This window comes from Musca autumnalis, unplaced genomic scaffold (assembly GCF_047663935.1).
Source record: "Musca autumnalis isolate F117 unplaced genomic scaffold, ASM4766393v1 scaffold_3, whole genome shotgun sequence".
NCBI lineage: Eukaryota > Metazoa > Arthropoda > Insecta > Diptera > Muscidae > Musca > Musca autumnalis.
This window is the reverse complement of record NW_027411866.1, coordinates 23,137,066-23,143,984: the sequence shown is the minus strand read 5'-3', so window position 1 is coordinate 23,143,984 and position 6,919 is coordinate 23,137,066.

The following is a 6,919-nucleotide window of genomic DNA, read 5'->3' as shown; positions in this document are numbered from 1 at the left end:
TTACCGGGGAAATGGCAATGGAGGAGTAGTTGTGTTTTAAGCGTTGAACTGAACAGATCGGTTAAAGAATTGCTGCGTGCTAACCAGAGACTTGCTGTGTGCTTAGTAATTAAAGTCGGTTTTGAATAAGTGTAATAAAGTAAATAAAGCATTGTAGAAACGTAATCTAAAACGAACCCTGTTTTATTTGGTACAAATCGTACTGGGAAATAAAAAAACGTCTACACGGAGATTAGTTAAATCTAATTCCGTAACAATATTAAATAGCTTTGTTACAATGCTATTTTTCATTGCGTTCCCGTACTTTTTTAATGGTAATGTTAGAACAAATTGTCAAAAATTGCTTCCCAATACAAATTTCTTAAAAGATACGGAAACGGAAAAATTACGGAAATTGCAAAAACTCCAGCATAAATGTCAAAATCAACGTATCAGCTATCATATTAGATGCCAATGAACATGCTTGCTGCGAGCTCCTACTAGGCCAAAATTGTATGGCAGAAAACAGGAGAAGAGGGTGTTATTCGGCGCTATTTTTTGTTTAAAGAGAAGTGCAAGTCTTGCTAAATTTCGGAGTATGGGAACGCATTTTTACCACTGAACGGGAAAACTACTGCAAGAACTACTTTTATCTATCAACTTTTATCTATCAAAATTTATTATTGTGGTGTCTCAACGATAAAATCATTTTTTTTATTTTTCATTTGTTAGTACTATACACAATTAATACGATATATAGATAATTTTATGATAATTTTCCAAATAAAGTTGTAAAGTTCTATATTGTCATATATTTTTGGTGATTAATTCAATTTACAACAACTTGTTATGAAAATTCATGTTCGATCAGCTGCGCATATGCATCTACCTGATCATTGTGATATGTTTGAAATCAACAAAAAAATAAGTATAAACACCGGGGTGTATTTCAGGATTTCGTGAAATCCAGTGGATTTTGGAGCGCAAGTGTAAACTTGGCATTACATTAGAACAAAAATCAGGTTTTAGGGCAGTTTATTTATTTGCTAAAGCCGGCAACATTTTTCGTCATTTACCATAAAAAAATAAATGACGATAGCTGCGTCATTTATTCTAAACAATGCACGAAAACACCATACTATTATAAGCAACCCTGTTTTTTGTCATAAACTACCGAAAAATGCAACTGTTTTATGTTGTTGTTGTATGATGGAGAAAAACAAAAATACTTAAACAATAAGAAAAGTGAAAACAAATGGTTAAAATAATTATGTTTTTGAATTAAGTCAAACCAGTTGATAAACATTTGTGTTGTCAAATTCCTGTTTTTTTCTAATTAAAATTATCGTGTCTGTGTGTTGTGTGCGTGTGTCTGTGTTATTGCGCGCGTGTGTACGTGTAAACAAATGACGCAAAAAGCAAATGTAAATAAACTTCATTTATTTTTAGGATTTCGTAAAACGAAATCATATACAGCCTGTTTCTGTATGTCGAAAGAAGAATGTGTGCGAATGAAACACGCACAAACTCTTGTGTGTTTTTCAAATTTGTTTTTTGTTTTGCATTTAGAACTTTGTTCCTGGATTTCACCTTCTGGCTTATGTGGGTGACGAGCGAAGATAAGCTAAGAAGATTATCGAAGTGGTAAGCAAAAGCAAAGGTAAAATTATTTCGAAAACTAAAGCTTGGGCGTGTTTCATTCGCATACATACACGACATACAGAAACAGGCTGTATATGATTTCGTTTTACGAAATCTGGAGACACAAAGTACCAAATTACAACCAATTCGGTGGTAAAATGGGCCAAATATCTTAAAAATTCCTTAAAACGACGACGCGTCATTTTGGATGGGGGCTATACGAAAGCGTGAACCTACATAGCCTGCTTTCAATACCAAAAGTCCTACGTAAATATAACATATTTTCCCAAAATTTCATCAACCTACGTCAATCCGTTCGGACGCTAGAGTGATTTCCACAGACGGACAGACAGACGGACGGACATGGCTATATCGATGTAGAATTGCACGCTGATCAAGAATATATATACTTTATGGGGTCTACAATGATTATTTCGAGTAGTTACAAACGTAGTGACAAACTTAATATACCCCCATCCTATGGTGGAGGGTATAAAAAGAAAAGGGCAACCCAGTTCGAAATTTACTCGGCCTTCTTTATTCTTTTATTTTTATTCGCAGCAAAAAGTTTGCATCCCCGGATGCAGTTGAATCACTACAAGTGTACGGTACATTTGCCGTTGGAGTACATCTTTTCCTATGAATTTTACAAGAGAGCACGCAGCTAGGATGCTCTTCATTTTGCTTCCACAGCACAAATCCATCCAAATCACAACTATTGATGTAGTGTTTTGGATTGAATTTATGTATATGCGTTTTTCGGATTGCATTTTTAATCAGTCTAAAGATGCAATTAAAATGCAAGCCATTGCGAAATATCCCAAAATAAGTAAAATGCATTTATTATTTGTGTAAAATAAGAACACAAAGAACTTTATTATATAAACACAAATTAAAAAAAAAGTTTCCATTAAATTCATCCACATAAAAGATTACTTCCTCCGTTCTCGATTTAATCCAAGTGCATCTGATTTTCTTTCATCATCCTAAAGGTTTTTTATGTTGTCTTCCCATATCCATTGGATTGAATTTAAAGGCACTCTTCGGATTGCATTTTTAGTCAGTCTAAAGATGCAATGAAAATGCAAGCCATTGCGAAACATCCCAGAATAAATAAAATGCATTTATTATTTGTGTAAAACAATAATACAAAGAACTTTATTATATAAACACAAAATAAAAAAGTTTCCATTAAATTCATTCATCTTTGAGTTTACTTTCTCCGTTCTCCAATTAATCCAAGCGCATCTGATTTTGCTTCATCATCCTAAAGGTTTTTTATCTTGCCTTCGCATCATTAGTTCAGCTTTCGAAATGGACTCCAACTGCACACCACTCAATTAAAAATTTTCGTCTCGTGAACTACACAAAAATGTTTGCAACTTATGTTTTTATTTCTTTATTTTATAACAAATTCTTAGAAAGGTATACACTCCCTCTTATTTTTAGAATAAAAGATTTCGCCAGCGGCGGGTAGGGATCAACCAACTGTTTTTTTTTTTTTTGGATCTCTAAAGCAACTGCTTATAAATTGTATCCAACGGAGCGCATTTTTTATAACTCCGTGTAGACTGCATCGAAGGATGTTGTGAAAGCATAAAGTCCAATTTACATATGCACATTTAATGATTTCGATTTACGAAATCCTAGAAACAAATGAAGTGTATTTACATCTGTTTTTTTGCGTCATTTGCTTACGCACACAATCGCACATACACACGGATACAATGACACATACACACGCACACAATAATTTTAATTCCGAAAAATAAGAATTTCACAACACTAATGTTTACCAAATAACTTTACTTAATTCAAAATTGAAAAAAATTAATTTTTGCAAGTTTTTTAAACATTTATTTACACTTTTGTCATCGTTTGAGTATTTTTGTTTTTCTACAACACACACAAACAAACAAAGACATCATAAAACAGTTGCATTTTTTGGTAGTTATGACGAAAAAGCAGGGTTGCGTATAATAGTATGGTGTTTTCGTGCGTTGTTTAGAATAATGCCAAGTTTATACTTGCGCTCCAAAATCCACTGGATTTCACGAAATCCTGAAATACACCCCGGTGTTTACACTTATTTTTTTGTTGATTTCAAACATATCACAATGATCAAGGTGGATGCATATGCGCAGCTGATCGAACATGAATTTTCAAAACAAGTTGTTGTAAATTGAATTAAGCATCAAAAATATACGACAATATAGAACTTTAAAACTTTATTTGGAAAATTATTGTAAAATGATCTATATATCGTATTAATTGTGTATAGTACTAACAAATGAAAATATCAAAAAATGATTTTATTGTTGAGACTTCGTTATAATAAATTTTAGCTCTGTTCCAGAACTAAAAAGTTTTTACAATGTTTACCACTTTTACACATTTTCGTTCCCTTACACAAAATTTATATGAAAATCATTTACGACTTTTACAACTTTTACCACTTTATAAAGTACGGGAACAGGCCATTTGATAGATAAAAATTGTGCTCAGAACCTGCAAAAAATTAGTACTTGCAGTAGTTTTCCCGTTTAGTGCTAAAAATGCGTTCCCATACTCCGAAATCTAGCAAGATTTGCACTTCTCTTTAAACAAAAATAGCGCCGAATAACACCCTCTTCTTCTGTTTTCTGCCATACAATTTTGGCCTAGTAGAAACTAGCAGCAAGCATGTTTATTGGCATCTAATATGATAGCCGATACGTTGATTTTGATATTTATGCTGGAGTTTTTGCAATTTCCGTCATTTTTCCGTTCCCTTATTTTTTAAGAAATTTGTATGGGGAAGCAAGTTTTGAAAATTCGCTCTTTTTTCTAACATTACCATTAAAAAGTACGGGAACACAATAAAAAGTATCATTGTAACAAAGTAATTTAATATTTTTTTCACATTGTTTACAAATTTTGATACTAAAATTTTTTGTTGCAGCAATTGACCATCTACCTTGTTTATTTTGATACGTGAAAAGTGTTGCAACTTTTGGTACTTTTTTAGGCAAAAGCAGGGTTGTATATCATGTGTACTGTGATTTCGATGTTGATTTCGCTGAAATCACGAAATGAGAGGATTTCATTTTTGTATGCGAAATCATGATAAATTTTGCTTGATTTCGCGCGAAATCACGAAACGCCTTCGAAATCACGAAACGACGCCAAATGTAAACAAAGCATAAATGACGCAACTATCGTCATTTAATTTTGTATGGTAAATGACGCAAAATGTTGCCTGTTTTAGCAAATAAATGACGAAACAGCTCTAAATGACGAAATAGTTGCTAATGTAAATTGGACATAACACCACATGAACAACTTCTAAAATTTTTTGCTGGGTATGAATTCACTTATGAATTTTACAAGAGAGCGCTCACCTAGGATGCACTCCATTTTGCTTCCACAGCACACAGCTGGGATGCTTTATTTTTTAAACAAATTCTTAGAATTTTAGACACTCATTTTTATATTTGGAAAAAAAGACTGCGACGCCTTTTGTAGGGATCAAAAAAATTAGCTTGTGCCAGTAGGGATCTTTAAGAGAGTGCTTCTAAAATGTATCGAACGGAGTGCATTTTTCATAACTCCGTGTGGACTGCATTCAAAAATGTTGTGAAATCATTACTATGCATTGCACTACTTCCAATCTTTTTTGCTGGGTAAAAATGCAAGCCATTGCAAAGTATACCAAAATAAATAAAATGCATTTATTATTTGTGTAAAACAAAAATATTAAGAACTTTATTACATTAACACAAATTATAATATCTCTTCATTACATTTAATGGTGACTGAGTTTACTTTCTCTGCATTTTAAGCCACAGCAATTGATTTTGCTTCGTCATCCAAAGGGTTTTTATACAAATTGTCTTTCCACTCCAGCTGAGATTTCGAAATTAACTCCAACTCCACTCCAAAACTAATTTCCGTCTCGTGAATTACCGCAATGTTCCGAATTTAAATTATATTTCTTTACTTTTTGAACAAATTCTAGGATTTTAGACACTCTTTTTTATATTTGGAAAAAAAGACTTCTACATCTTTCATAGGGATCAACAAATTGGCTTGTGCTTGTATGGATCTTTAAGCGAGTGCTTCTAAAATGTATCGACGGAAATTATAGGGGTTATAATGTACGGAATTTCTCCATGAGTTTCGTCTTTCCGCGGTTGCAACTTAAAGGAAAAAGTGAAGAAACTCCTACAACTCCACATGCACAACTTCCAAAATTTTTTGCTTGGTCTTTTCCTATAAATTCACTTATGAATTTTACAAGAGAGTGCGCAGCTAGGATGCACTCCATTTTTCTTCCACAGCACACAGCTAGGATGCATTCCATTTTTGATCCAAATCATGGCTTTTGATGTAGTGTTTAGGATTGAATTTAAAGGTATTCTTCGGATTGCATTTTTAATCAGTCTCCCAGAATAAACAAAATGCATTTATTATTTGTGTAAAACAAGAATACAAAGAACTTTATTATATAAACACAAATTAAAAAACTTTCCATTGAATTTAACCACATTTGAGTTTACTTCCTCCGTTCCCCATTTAATTCAAGCGCATCTGATCCTACTTCATCATCCTAAAGGTTTTTTTATGTTGCCTTCCCATCACTAGTTCAGCTTTCGACATGGACTCCAACTCCACTCCATTAAAAATTTCCGTCTTGTAAATTACCGCGAATATTTTCGCAACTTTAATTTGTATTTTTTTATTTTATAACAAATTCTTCGAAATATATACACTCTTGTATCTCTTTTGAAGAAAGGATGTCGGCATCGGCGGGTAGGGATCAACCAACTGTTTTTGTTTTGTAGGGATCTCTAAAGCAACTGCTTTTTAAATGTATGCAACGGAGTGCATTTTTCATAACTCCGTGTGGACTGAATCGAAAGATGTTGTGAAATCATAACTCCACATGCACAATTTCCAACATTTTTTGCTGGGAATCTACCTCTTCTACCACGGCTTCTTTGATATTGTCTGCTCGAAGTGGTCTTGTGTAAACGCGTAGTAAAAATGGTTTGAAAATCGAAAGTCAAGTCATAAAATATCGACTTCTTGACTATCATCGCAATTGAAAGTCGAGTACGACCTTTCAAAACAAAAAGACGATTAATTGAAAATCGACTTACGTATCCCTACTCGGTTCTCGCAAAAGAGAATTCAATTAAAATCGTGCGGAAAAATAAAAACGCTTAATAAAGTGTTAATTAAACATTAAACGATAAAATTTACCATTTGCTAGACAACCCAATAACATAAAGACTTTATATAAAAGGTAATTATTAAT